The sequence below is a fragment of the Pongo abelii genome, chromosome 4 (assembly GCF_028885655.2).
Source record: "Pongo abelii isolate AG06213 chromosome 4, NHGRI_mPonAbe1-v2.0_pri, whole genome shotgun sequence".
NCBI classification, from domain to species: Eukaryota; Metazoa; Chordata; class Mammalia; order Primates; family Hominidae; genus Pongo; species Pongo abelii.
In genome coordinates, this window is record NC_071989.2 from 144956477 (window position 1) to 144972036 (window position 15560).

A 15560-nucleotide genomic window follows, 5' to 3' on the forward strand; every position below is an offset into this window, starting at 1 on the left:
CATCTCTGCAGACAATGAAAGCATGCTAGAAAGATATGCTCCCCAACAACAAAACTATATCCTACAATTTTGAAACTAAAAGAGATTAAGAAAATATGACATTCAAGAACAATACAAATCAAAATTAGAAAAACATAAAAATGTGATGACAAAACTTGAGAAAGAACTAAAAATAATTAAAAAAATGGTGATCGCCCTATAATGTTTTTTAGACATAAAGAGACATAGACATGAGCATCAGTTGTCAGCTTATAGGAATCTATAGAACTAAAACTAAGTGAGAGCTAAGAAGGAGAGGATAGAATTCATAAGTACTATGTATTATGACAATGCAGATAGAGTAGAACTCCAAGAAATACAGGAGGAGAATGTGTAAGTCATATGCAAAAATAATTGTAATATTTTCAGGAATTGTATTCATTAATATTAGTATTAGTATCAATATTATTATTTGGATACTGTTGTGTGTACAATATGTGAATAAATAAATGAGTAATTATGGAATATTTTCATTCTATCACCCCTGCTGTTCTTGAGAACCAAGATTCTCAGTGTGAAAGACAGGAGATGTATATATAATAGAGAAAAAGTTGAGTAAAAGTTCTGTCGGCTTAAATTTGAATTAGAGGCAGCAAAATAAACTTATGTGGTCTTTTATATGTATGTGTGTATGTGTGTATTTCCTAGTTCTGGATACTAATGAATGGAGAAGCCTAGAGACAGTGATCCTCCCAGTAGCAATGAGCTCTAGTACCCAGATTGTGGTATTGAAATAAAATTTGTCTCTAAAAGAAACCTGGGCTCCGTAAAGAAATAGCTAATGGCTGGGAGCGGTGACTCATGCCTGTAATCCCAGCACTTTGGGAGGCCAAGCCAGGCAGATCACCCGGTTGGGAGTTCGAGACCAGCCTGACCAACATAGAGAAACCTCGTCTCTACTAAAAATACAAAAGTAGCTGGGCGTGGTGGTGCATGCCTGTAATCCCAGCTACTCGGGAGGCTGAGGCAGGAGAATCACTTGAACCCAGGAGGCGGAGGTTGCAGTGAATGAGGCCAAGTCCACATAGTTGTGGGCTGCCAAGTCAAGGTGATTGTTTCAATAGGCCACACTTTTAAGGATCTAATCATGAGATAAGAGAAGATGAAAGATACCTCTAGGTGTCATCAATATCTCCAAAGAATGGAATAAATAAGAATATCATCAACAGGCAATGAGCCCAACTTGGAGGGAAACTCAGACAGCTAACAACAATTTCAGCTGATTTGCTCAGCTTCATTTGAAAAGGAAATAAGGCAGAATGGAGTCCTTCAATCAGATGGTTTAATCCTATCTTCAGGGAAGGCAAAAATCATTGTGTTAGAGATGAGAGCTGCCTTTTTAAACCAGTTAAAAACACTTAAACAGATAAAACACAAAAGCTGATGAGAAAAATAGGGCATTGAATCAGGCAGAGATTTTTTTTTCAGATTCTTGATAAACTTTCATCACAAGGAGATTTATTATTGGAAATCAAAGAGGAATGAGCTATTAATAAATGTATTAATGGGAGTAGAAGTATTACTCATACTTTTAATAATATTTAATACAATTAATAGCAAAAATGAGACAAATATCCAAATGGTATCAATTTGAATATTTTATCTACAAATGTATAGACATACAACTTTAATTTGATAACAATGACTAAAAAATGAAACTTAAAGGGTGATTTTTGTCCTTAATTTTAACCATTTAGGAGAAATGGAAATTAAGGTCATTTCATAAATTCACAAATAACTCAAAACTAATAACTAAGGTAAAAATTCAAAATAAAAATAATAAAAAACTGATTATTCATGAATATTTAGCCAGAGCAGAGTGATTTTAAAATGGTAAAGATCACTATTTCAAAATGATAAAAAAAACTCAAGGACTTTATAGATGCTGATATTTTAAGAGAAATTTTAAAATTCTCACTTTTGTAAGAAGAATTTATTTTATCACCCTGAGACAAAAAATGTTCTGGGTATTTTAGCCAAAGTTAACTAATACTTAAATTTGCAAGATTTTTATTGAATGCTAAAGGCCATTGATTCTCAATCATGGTTGCACATTAGAATCATCTGAACAACTTTAAAAATATTAATTCTGCATCTTATTCCAGACTGATTAAATTAGAATCTCTGGGAATAGGGTTGGGCATCAGTTTTTTCAAAAGTCCTCCAGATAATGCTATTGTGCTGTCAGGGTTCAGGACCATTAATTTAGATAGTGAAGAGAAAATTGTAAACATGATGAGAGTAAGAATGATGTGTGATTTATTCAACACAGTGCTTGGGGCACAATAAATGCTCAATAAAGATGGAGTGAATGGAGTAATTTAATAATCATGTGGCATGTCTATAATTAGGAAAGCCTACCAATGCTTCCTATTCCCATCATATCATTTTTAAAGTTGTCCATGCTGAGTGATAACTTATTTTTAGTTCTTCTTGATTATACATTCAAATAATATTTTCAAATCCAAAATCTAAAGAAATGAAATGTCTTTTGAAATGAAGCTGAATTTTAATGTGCCTACTTCTTGTCCTAAAGGAACCAGCTGCCTGTCTTGTTACCATTATAACAAGCACCTCATAGGTGGTGCCCCTAAGCACCTCATATGTGGTGACACAGTGCTGAGTTTGTGGCCTAAGGAGCCATGCCTTCATACATTTTTTATGGTGACCTGCTGTCACATATATTTTACATCAGAACCAGAATATCCATAAATTTAAATCTGAAACAAATATCAATACTAACCTTTAATATGTGAAATAATCTCTGATATGTTCTATTCTATTTAATTCACTAAAAATATTAGTAAAATCTCAATTAATTTCATGACCACTAGGGAATCTTTAAAAAACTTTGAAAAACACTGCTAGTGTACACTACTGATTTTTGTACGTTGATTTTGTATTCTGAAACTTTGCTGAAGTGTTTATAAGATCTAGGAGCTTTTGGACAGAGATTATGGGGTTTTCTATCTATAGAATCATATTATCTGCAAACAAAAAGCAGTTGCAACAAAAAGAAAAATTGACAAAGGGGACCTAATTAAACTAAAGAGCTTCTGCACAGCAAAAGAAACTATCAACAGACTAAACAGACAGTCTACAGAATGGGAGAAAATATTCACAAACTATGCATCCAACGAAGGTCTAATATCCAGCATCTACAAGGAACTTAAACAAATTCACAAGAAAAAAAAAAAACCAACCTCACTAAAAAGTGGGCAAAGGATATGAAAAGACACTTTTCAAAAGAAGACATACACGTGGCCAACAACCATATGAAAAAATGTTCAGCATCACTAATTGTTAAAGAAATGCAAATCAAAACCACACAAGATACCACCTCACACCAATCAGAATGGATATTATTAAAAAAGTCAAAAAGGAAAAGACGCTAGTTAGGTTGTGGAGGAAAGCAAATACCTATACACTGCTGGTGGCAATGTAAATTAGTTCAATCATTATTGAAAGCCGTGTGGTGATTTCTCAAAGAATTTGAAACAGAACTACCATTTTGACCCAGAAATCCCACTATTGGGTAAATACCCAGAGGAATGCAAATTGGTCTGCCATGAAGACTTATGCACACATATATTCATCACAGCACCATTCACAATAGCAAAGTCATAGAATCAACCTAAATGTCCATCGATGGTAGACTGTATAAAGAAAATGTGGTACATATACACCATGGAATACTATGCAGCCATAAAAAGAACAAGACCATATCCTTTGCAGCAACATGGATGAAGCTAGAGGCCATTATCCCAAGCAAACTAATGCAGGGACAGAAAACAAATACCACAGGTTTTCACTTATAAGTGGAAGCTAAACACTGACTACACATGGACACAAAGAAGGGAACAACAGACACTGGGGCCTACTTGATGGTAAATGGTGGGAGAAGGAAGACTATTAAAAAATTACTTATCGGGTACTATGCTTATTACCTGGGTGATAAAGCAATCTATATACCAAACCCCCATGACATGCAATTTACCTAGATAATAAACCTGCACATGTACCCTGAACCTAAAAGAAAAGTTAAAAAACAAAACAAAACAAAATGCTATAACTGAACAGTGCACATAGCATGGCCAAGGCAAAGCAGCAATGCTCTTCTTACCATGGAGGAGAAAATAGATTTTCAGTGATTATAGCTAATTCATAATATCCTGGTATTGTACTTGCTATAAATAGGTATTTTATTGTTTACTCTTTATTTCTTGCCTCATTGAGGGCAGAACTTTCATCTGCCTTCTACATCATTCTATAACGAACTAGGTATAAATATGGTGCCTAACTCATATTAGAAACTGAGTAAATGCTGGTTAGATTGATGAACACATAAATAAATAAATCACAACTATAGTTGTGTAAACTATATGAAAGTTTCAATTATTTTCCAAAAGCTCTCAATTCCAAAGTCTTAGTTGTACAATTTGCATCCTCTTGAAGAGCCGGGCATACCATTATTATTTTATAAAGGGATGCATAGTATTCAGTGAAAAATATCATGAATCTCCTAAAACTCAACCAAGGATTTAAAAAATCATCTTTTCTCTAAAGTTCATAGCCCTAAAACCAAGAATAATATCCCCATCAGCTGAGAGATGGAGACAGAGAGAGAATGAATCTATTTTTTGAATAATTTTCTATGAATAATAATAACTAAATATCTTGGCAGGGAAGAAGGCAGGCCTTGAAAGTAAAAGAGCCATTAAATCAAAAGCCTGGGAGCCATGAATGGTGAATGCCAGTGAGACCACCAGATTTTAGGATGATTTTGGCTTCTGAGGGGATTGGGAAAAGCAAAAAAGACCAGTAATAGGGAAATGATGGCAAAAATAAAGAAATGATATGTTACCTGGCAGGGTATCTGGGAGTAAAAGCAACCCAAGGAAAGAGAAAACCGGTGAGAACATAGATCAATAGATACTCATCCACATACACACACAAGATATCATAGATATACAAGTCAATGTAAGCCAGCGCTCATGTTGCTGAGTGACTCATACGTTTCGATTCAAAGATAAGTTGCACTTAGAGGTTTAGAGCCCAAGCTCTGATATTGGTAGAGAATGAAAATCCATTCATTTACGTAGTCAATAAATATTTATTGAACATTTGTCCTATACAAACATTAGGAATAGAATGGTCAGCATGGTAGACACTGTCCTTATCCCCATGACATTTTTATTCTAATGAGAAATTTAAACAACCATAGTATTAACAAATTAATTGCATAATTAGTTATTGATTATAATTTTAAGAGTTATGAAGGAGGTGTTCAATGGTACCATAAACGCTTGAGCTGTGGTCTAAAGCATGAAGAAGAGCCCACTGGGGCGTTCCAAGCAGAGAGGACAGTATTTGCAAAGGCCCCATGGCAATGGGAGTATGTTTCATTTGAGGATGGTGTGGCTAGAATACATGAGTGAAGGCAGAATCATGAGTGAGGAAGTCAGTAGGGTCTGGACCATGCATGGACTTTCAGGGCATGTTAAGTTTTGGAAACTTTATTCTGAGATTAATGAGAAGCCACTCAAGGCTTTTGAACAGAGTTCAGAGGGGTAGTGTTGAGGAGGATCAGGGACCGGAATTAATGTGAGTTATCTGGCTCAGGTCCGTTCTGTGGCAAGTGTACTGGCACGATGGCTGTCAAATGTCATGACCGTCTCATTCTAATTCTGACTGACATAGTTGTGTTAGGACAGCTTTAGTTCTGTTACTGAATGATCTTTTCATTTTATCCCTGGATCTGCCCAAATTACTGTATAAAGAAGTTTTCCAGTTTAAACCATTTCTCATTAGAGGATGATTTAAAAAGAAAAAGGCTTTGCCTGTCTATTACTACTGAAGAAAATGTTCTGGAGAGAGAGACTTGCCTTAATCTTGGGCCTGCAACTCATGCATTCCAAATATGATTTTCAATAAATCTGTTTAAATCCTCATTGTGTCTCCCTTTAAATCTTTAGCTCCTTCCTTACATATCAAGCTTGGGAAGACACAGTTCTCTTTATTCAATAAGAAAAGCCCACAGCACCATAACCTGAGAATGTAATTCCTTCTGTATAGAAGTGTGCATATCTTTGTGAAATTTTGATGAAAATGGAATTTTACTTTCTAGATGAGGAAAACAAGAGCCAGAGGCCTTGGGATTCCTAGCTTTCCAAAGAGCTCTATCTAGACAGAGAGGATGTATCTACATCCAGGAGGTTTTCTTTTTTTTTTTTTTTTTTTGGTACTGTTTTTAGGGTTAGATAAAATTAAATTGTACCATAAACTATGATTTTTTAGAAAACCTATTCTTGAAAAGTCTAGGTCTGAGAAATCTGAACTTACATGAAAGTATTTAAGTTTGGTACCAGATCCAGCAATGATGGAAGATTACAATAATTCTTTTAAATATTTATTAAGCAGTTACTGTGTGCCAGGCACATGCGGAAGCTTTAGATCCATTATCTCATTTTACCCTCTTAACTATTCCAGGAAATAGATACTGTTAACATCTTCATTTTACAGATGAGGAAAACGAAGCTTGGAAATGTTAATTTGCTGCCTGAGAATGTGGTAGGGCTGGGATCTGAACCCTGTTTATACAACTCAAGCACTCCTTCTTTAATTCCAACATAAAATGTAACACAATTAGATTAATGACCTATCATGTATAAATATAAGACTTTTTTTAAACAGGTTCCTAGCATTGTCCAATATTGAAAAGCTATTAACACAGGCTAGCATCTAGGAAAGACAATGACTTGAGCTCAGAAATAGAGCCCCACCCTTCCTTTCCTATAAAGCGATTAAAAAAACTACCAAAAGAATCCAAAAAATAAAAAGGAACACAATTCTGTCATTAGTGGCAACATGGATGCATGGATAAGCTCGGAGGACATTATGTTAAGTAAAATAAGCCAGGCAAAGAAAGATAAACACTGCATCTTCTCACTCATATGTGAAAGCTGAACAAGTTTATCACATAGAAGTAGAGAGTAGGGCAGCGGTTGCTAGAGGCCAGGGGAGGGCAGCAGGGAGGGCCCTCACTGTTCTTTCTTGACATCACATGTGGTACAGACACCACCATTTTTCACTATGAATAGTGAAAAAAAATTATCCTTTCCACTTAAGAGCTAAAAGAGAACAATAAAAAAAGAGAGAAATCAATCAGAATGGCAAAACATGGGTATTGTAAAACTGAGTGACAGGAGAATTCTTTATGGTATTCTCTTTACTTTTGTGTACGGTTGAAAGTTTTTATAATAAAAAGTCCTAGATTTGGAAAATAAATTCAGGAGTAAAGTTGAAGTTTACAAAATTAACGTACAAAAATTACTAGCATTTCTATATAGCAATAATGATCAAGCCAGGAAAGAAATGAAGAAGGCAGTCTCACAATAGCTACAAAAAAATAAAATACCTAGGAATAAATTTAATCAAGGAGGTAGAAGATTTCTGCAAGGAAAACTACAAAACACGGTTGAAAGAAATTGAAGATGATCCCAACAAATGGAAAAACATCCAATGCTCACGAATCAGAAGTCAATATCATTAAAATGATTATATTGCCCAAAGAAATCTACAGATTTAATGCAATTCCTGTCAAAATAACAATGTCCTTTTTTTACAGAATTAGAAAAACCAATCCTAAAATTCATATGGAATCAAAAAAGAGCTTGAATAGCCAAAGCAATCCTAAGGAAAAAGAAAAGAATCTAGAGGCATCACATTTCCTGACTTCAAAATACATTTCAAGGCTATAGTAACCAAAAAAGCAGGGTGCTGGTATAAAAAATAGACACACAGACCAATAGAACAGAATAGAGAACTCAACAATAAAGCCACACATTTGCAGCCAACTGATCTTTGACAAAACCAGAAAGAACTTAGAATGGGGAAAAGGTAGCCTCTTCGGTAAATGATGCCAGGAAAATTGGAGAGCCACATCCAGAGGAATGAAATTGACCCCTATCTCTCATCATATACAAAGATCAAGTTAAAATGGAGTAAAAACTTAAATGCGGGACACAAAACTATTAAATTACTAGAATAAAACCTAGGGAAAAATTTCCTGGTTCTTGATTTAGGCAATGAATATATGACTAAGAGCTCAAAAGCACAGGCAACAAAACCAAAAAACAGGTAAATGAGACTTTATTAAGCTAAAAATCTTCACAGCAAAAGAAATCATCAACAGGGTGAAGAGACCTCCTATTGAATGGGAGAAATATTTGCAAACTATTTATCTTACAAGGAATTAATATCCAGAATATAGAAGAACTAAAAAACTCAATAAGAAAAAAATCAAATAATACCATTAACATGTAGGCAAAGGACATGGATAGACATTTATCAAAATAAAACATACAAGTGGCCAATAGGTGTATGAAAAAAAACGCTCAATATCATTAATTATCAGAGAAATGCACATCAAACCCACAGTGAGGCATCATCTTACCTCGGCTAGAATTGCTATTATTAAAAAGACACAAAAAAACAAGTTGGAGAGAATGTGAAGAAAAGGGAAAAGAGTTCCCTTCAATTCTGTTGGTAGGAATTAAAGCTAGTACAGCCACTATGGAAAACAGTATGGTGATTTCTCAAAAAACTAAAAATGGAATTCCCATTCGATCCAGCAATCCCACTACTGGGTATCTACCCAAAGGAAAATAAATCAATACATGAAAAGGATACCTGTATTCACATGTTTATTGTAGCCCTATTCACAATAGCTAACATATGGAATCAACCTTAGTGTCTATAAAGAAAATGTGATGTATATAAACAATAGAATACTACCAATAAAATTATGTCATCTGCGGTAACATGGATGAAACTGGAAATCATTCTCTTAAGTAAAATAAGCCAGGCACAAAAGACAAATATCACATGTGCTCACTTATATTTAGGAGTGGAAAATAGATAATAAGGCTGGGGATGTGAGTGGGTGGGAGGGGAAAGGATGAAGAGAAGTGGGCTAAAGGGTACAAACATATGGTAAGATAAGATGAATAAATTCAAGTTTTGATAGCAGAGTAGGATGACCATACTTAACATTGTACTTAAAATCATACTTAACATTGTAAATATATTGTACTCGGGTAATGGACACTGAATACTCTCTTGAAGGAACCACATTATATACGCTACACATTATTTTGTAACAAAATTTTTCATGGACCCCATAATTTTTTACGGACCCTACAATTTTTCACGAATAAAAAAAGCAAAAAAGAATAGGAAGAAGAAATATGCATCAGTATGGGAAACCAGAGATGGTATCATACTCATGTCCAAAACTTACATGAGTTTCTGATATGGTACAGAAATTGCATAGGAAAGTGGACCGGCTTTGATATAATTAAGCAGAAGTGAATATGCAGAAATTGGATATTCCCTAATTGGGACTCCTATTGGAACAGAGTGGGGCAGGCTGCTGGACAGACGGGTCTCCCTCTGAGTACTCTTCTACGCTGCAGATCCGTCAACAGAATCAGCACAGCAAGCAGTGTTCCATCAAAGGAAAAGCCTTGGGGAAGAGGACTGCATATTGAGAGGCAATTCAAGACCCGCTAGGTGGATTTTCCCTCCATCTATGATGCCAAGAAGTAACAAAATGTTACCTACAGAAAACATTTCAATCAGAATATGCAATTCTTTCAGAATACAAATGGTTTCTTAGAAAGACAGGTAGCCTGTTTGAAGGACTGAAGCATACACTTGTTTATTAGCCTTGAGATTGTACAGGGAAGAGTCCATTGATATTTGTGGCATGGAAAGAAAGATGATGTGGTATTTGCTGGTTTTGGGTGCAGAAATTTGACTGTTTATCATTTCTTTTATCCCATGTCTAAGGTGCACTCCCTCCTTATCCTCCAAGACCCAGCTCAAATGCCCATTCTTACATAAAACCATTTCTTGTTATTCCATCCTAGTTTTTATCCTCCTCAGCTAGAAGTAATATTTGTCTTTCTTTTTGTTTGTTGATCCCTCGGGAAAATTTCTTCATTAACTTTTCCAGCCATTTTTTAACTGTCTCACTCCATGCCAGAGGCAATGACTTTCTGAATTCTGCTACAATGTATCAGTTTTTAATATTCTTATACTGAATATAAATGAAATAATATAGTACACAGTCTTATGTTCTTTTATTCTTTTTCCTTGCTGAGTAGTATTTTATTTTGTAAAATTTGTTTATCCATTCTCTTTTTAATAGACTTTCCGATTTCCTCTAACTTTTTCTTCTAGAAAGCTCTATATTTTTAAGCTTTTATATTTAGATATATGATATTAAGTGAATTAATTTTTGTGTATGGCATGAAATGGGGGCTGAGGCTTCTATTTATTCATACAAACATCCAATTATTCTAGCACCATTTGTTAAAACAGCTTTCTCCACTGACTTTGTGCACTGAAGTTCAGTTGTCCATATATGTGCGCATATGTATTTAGATTCACAATCTTTCCCATCAATCAATTGATCTAACACTATCTTTATTACTGTAGCTTTATTTTTAAATCATAAGATATAAATTATCCAACCTCATTCCTCTTTTCAAGGCTGTTTTTCTTATTATAGACCCTTTGAATTTCCATAAAAATTTTACTTTATTATATATTTACTTTCATAAGTTCAACTTTTATTCTAGATTCAGGAAGTACAAGTGCAGGTTTGTTACTTGGGTGTATTGCACGATGCTGAAGTGTTTGGAGTACGATTGATCCCTTTGCATAAGTACTGAGAATAATATCCAACAGTTAGTTTTTCAGTCCTTTCCCCTTCCCTTCCTCCAATGTTTAGCTCCCACTTATAAGTGAGAACATGTGGTATTTGGTTTTGTGTTCCTGAGATATTTTGCTTAGGATAATGGCCTCCAGCTTCATCCATGTTTCTGCAAAGGACATAATCTCATTCCTTTTTATTGCTGCTTAGTATTCCATAGTATAAATATACCACATTTTCTTTATTCAATCCACCATTGGTGAGCACCTAGCTTGATTCCATGTCTGCTATTCTTAATAGTACTACAATGAGCATATGAGTGCAGGTACCTTTTTGGTAGAAATGTTTATTTTCTTTTGGATACGTGCCCAGAATTGGGATTGTCGGATCAAATGGTAGCTCTGTTCTAACCTCTTTGAGTAATCTCCAAACTGCTTTACACAGTGGCTGAGCTAATTCACATTCCTACCAATAGTGTATAAGCACTCCCTTTTCTCTACAGCATTGCCAACATCTGTTGTTTTTTGACTTGTTAATAATAGCTATTCTGACTGATGTGAAATGGTATCTTATTGTGGTTTTGATTTTCGTTACTCTTATTAGTGATGTGGAGCATTTTTTCATATGTTTGTTAGCTACTTGCGTGTCATCTTTTGAGACATGCCTGTTTATGTCTTTTGCCCACTTTTCAATGGTGTTATTTGTTTTGTGCTTGTTCAATTGTTTAAGTTCTTTATAGATTCTGAATATCAGGCCTTTGTTGGATGCATAATTTGTGAATATTTTCTCCCATTCTGTAGGTTGTCTACTCTGTTGATAGTTTCTTTTGCTATACAGAAGTTCTTTTGATTAAGTGCCAATTTTCAATTTTTGATTTTGTTGCAATTGCTTTTGAGGACTTAGTCATAAATTCTTTGCAAAACTGATATCTAGAGAGGTTTTCCTTCTAGGATTCTAATAGTTTACATTTAAATCTTTAATCCTTCTTGAGTTAAATTTTGTATGTGGCGTCCAGTTCCATTCTTCTGCATATGGCTAGCCAGCAATCCCAGCATCATTTGTTGAATAAGGTGTCATTTCCCCATTTCCTATTTTTGTCAACTTTTATCAAAGATCAGATGGCTGTAGATGTGTGGCTTTATTTCTGGATTCTCTATTCTGTTCCATTGTCCTATATGCCTGTTTTTGTACCAGTATGGTGCTATTTTGATTACTGAGCCTTATAGTATAGTTTGAACTTGGGTAATGTAATCTCTCTGGTTTTGTTATTTTGCTTAGGATTGCTTTGAATATTCAGGCTCTTTATTGGTTCCATATGAATTTCAGAATAGTTTTTTCTAGTTAAGTGAAAAATAACATTGGTGGCTTGGTAGAAATGACATTGACTCTGCAGATTGCTTTAGGCAGTTTGGCTATTTTAACAATATTGATTCTTCCAATCCATGAGTATAGAATGTTTTTCTATTTGTGTTGTCTCTGATTTCTTTCAGCAGTGTTTTGTAGTTTTCCTTGTACAGATCTTTCACCTCCTTTTAAAGATATATTGCTAAACATTTTATTTTTGATGGCCATTGTAATGAGATTGCATTTTTGATTTGACTCTCAGCTTGAACATTATTGGTGTATGAAAACATTAATGATTTTTATACATTGATTTTGTATCTTGAAACTTTACTGAAGTCATTTTTCAGTTCCAGGAGGTTTTTGGCTGAGTCTTTAGGTATAGAATCATATTGTCTGTGAAGAGAAATAATTTGACTCCTTATTTTTCAATATGGGTGCCTTTTATTTCTTTCTCTTGCCTCATTGCTCTGGCTAGGACTTCCAGTACTACATTGAATAGGAATGGTGAGAGTTCTCAAAGGGAATGAGTCTAGGTTTTTTGTTTGTTTGTTTGTTTGTTTGTTTGGTGTGGGGGGATCTTGCTATGCTGACGAGGTTGGCCTTGAACTTCTGGGCTCTAGTAATTCTCCCACCTTGGCCTCCTAAAGTGTAGGATTACAGGCATGAGCCGTCACACATGATGGAATGAGTCCAGTTTTTGACTGTTCAGTATGATGTTGGCTGCCAGTTCATAATAGATAGTACACGGGTTTTGGGGGTTGGTAGTTTTTTTTTTTTTATTACTGATTCAATTTTAGAACTCATTATTGCTCTGTTCAAGTTTTCATTTTCTTTCTAGATCAATCTTGGGAGATTGTATATTTCAGGAATTTATCCATTACCTCTAGATTTTATAGTTTGTGTGCATAGAGGTGTTCATAATAGTCTCTGAGGGTCTTTTGTATTTCTGTGGGATCAATCGTAATGTCACCTTTGTAATTTCTAACTGTGCTTATTTGGCCCTTCTCTCTCTTATTCTTTGTCAACCCTACTAGGTAGCTATCACTCTTCTTCATTCTTTCAAAAAAACAATTTTTGTTTTCATTTGTCCTTTTTATGGATTTTTTGGGTCTCAGTTTCATTCAATTCTGCTTCAATTTTCGTTATTTCTTTTCTTTTGCTAGCTTGGGGTGAGTTTGTTCTTGTTTTTCCCTAATAATTCAAGAAAATTTCCCTAATCTTGCAAGTGAGGTAGGCATTCAGATACAAGAAATTCAGAGAACACTTGTAAGATACTACATAAAACTAACATTACTCTGGCATATAATCACCAGACTGTTCAATGTCAATGTTAAAGAAAAAATCTTAAGGGCAGCTAGACAAAAGGCCAGACCATGTATGTACAAAGGACACCCCTTGAGGCTTACAGTGGACTTCTCAGCAGAAGTCTTACAAGCCAAGAGGGACTGGAATCTAACCATGAATTTCATATCCTGCCAAACTAAGCTTCATAAACAAAGGAGAAATAAGATCTTTTCCAGTCAGGGAAATTTATTACCACTAGACCAGCCTTACAAGAGATTCTTAAGTGAGTTCTAAACATGGAAATTAAAGAGATACCCACTACCATAAAAATACACTAAAGTACATAGCCCACTGACCCTATAAAGCAACCACACAACAGGAACTACAAAGCAGCCAGCTAACAACTTCATAATAGGATTAAAGTCTATATATCAATTTTAACCTTGAATGTAAATGGTCTAAATGCTCACTTAAAAGGCAGAGTGGAAAGTTGGATTAAAAAAGTAGGACCATCAATTTTCTATCCTCAAAAGACCCATCTAACATGCAAAGACACTCAGGCTCAAAGTAAAGGGTTGGAGAAAGAAACATTGTGCAAGTGGAAAACAAAAAAGAGCAGGGATGCTATTCTTATATGAGATAAAGCAGACTTTAAACCAACAATAGTGAAAAAAAAGACAAAGAAGGGCACTAGATAGTGATAAAAGGGCTCAATTCAACAAGAAGATTTAACTACCACAAATATACATGCACCCATCAATTGGAGCACACAAATTCGTATAATAAGTACTTCTATACTTAGGAAAAGACTTAGATAGCCACATAATAGTAGTGGAGAACTTCAACATCCTACTGACATTGTTAGATCATAGAGGCAGAAAACTAACAAAGAAATTCTGGACTTAAATTTGACACTTGGTCAGTTGGACCTAATAGACATTTACAGAGTACTCTACCAATCAACCAAAGAATATACATTCTTCTTATCTGCATATGGAACATACTCCAAGATTGATAACATGCTTGGCCATAAAGCAACTCAAAATTTTTTTTAAAAAAGTGAAATCATACCAACCATACTCTTGAACCACAGTGAAATAAAAATAGAAATCACTACCAAAAAGATCTCTCAAAACCACATAATTACATGGAAACTAAACAACTTGTTCTTGAATTGCTTTTGGGTAAATAGCAAAATTAAGGCAGAAATTAAAAAAATTGAAATAAATGAAAATGGAGACACAACATACCAAAAACTCTGGAATGCAGCAAAAGCAGTATTTAGAGTAAAGTTTATAGCGCTAAAGACCTACCATAAAAAGTTGGAAAGATCTCAAATTAATAATGTAACATCACAACTAGAGGAATTAGAAAAATAGTCAAATTTCAGATTTTAAATACCTATTAGTTTTCCATTTTCTTCAATGTGCTCTGCTGGGATTTTAATTTTGGAGAGAATAAGCACCTTGACAATTTTGAGGCATCTGATCCATGAAAATTATATACCTCTCCATTTATTTGGATCTAACTTCATTTCTGTTTCGTTTTCAGTGTAGAAGTATTGTACATCTTTTATTAGGTTTATTCTAAGGTGTTTTATATTTTGGTTGCTATTATAAATGGAATTTTCCAATTCTTTATTATCAGAATAATACAAGTACAATTGATCTATGTATGTTGCATACACATTATGTTATTTGTTTTTTAAATGTTTGTATTCGCTGTATTAGCTTACTAGGACTTCCATAACAAAGTATTACCAACTGGGTGACTTAAACAACAGAAATTTACATCTTCACAGTTCTGGGTGCTGAATGAGGTCCAGGTGTTATCCGAGTCACTTCCTTCTGATGGTCATGAGAAAATAATCTGCTTCAGGCCTCTCTCTTTGGATTAGATACAGCCATTTCCTTGTGTCTTCACATAGTCTTCTCTTCGTGTCTGTGTCCAAATTTCATATTCTCATAAGGGCCCCCATCATATTAGATTTGGGCTCACCCCAATGACTTTATTTTAATGTAATTACCACTTCAAAGACCCTGTCTTCAGGTATGGTCACATTCTGAGGTCTTGGCACTTAGGACTCCAACATATAAATTTGTGGAGGGTGCTAAATTTAGCCCACAACAATGTCCCATAAATTCTTTGTTTCTTTGCTCCCTTTTTCCTCCTT

The 15560-nt window shown here is 34.6% G+C and overlaps 1 long non-coding RNA gene across 1 annotated transcript in view; it reads left to right on the forward strand.

Moving 5' to 3' along the window:
* Positions 1–328: 328 nt before the first annotated feature.
* The window catches only part of LOC129059538 (uncharacterized), a 52900-nt gene continuing 37668 nt past the window's right edge, over positions 329–15560 (forward strand). Inside the window, exon 1 of the long non-coding RNA XR_008525518.2 lies at positions 329–372. This is a non-coding gene — a long non-coding RNA (uncharacterized LOC129059538). The remainder of the gene's footprint in view (positions 373–15560) is intronic.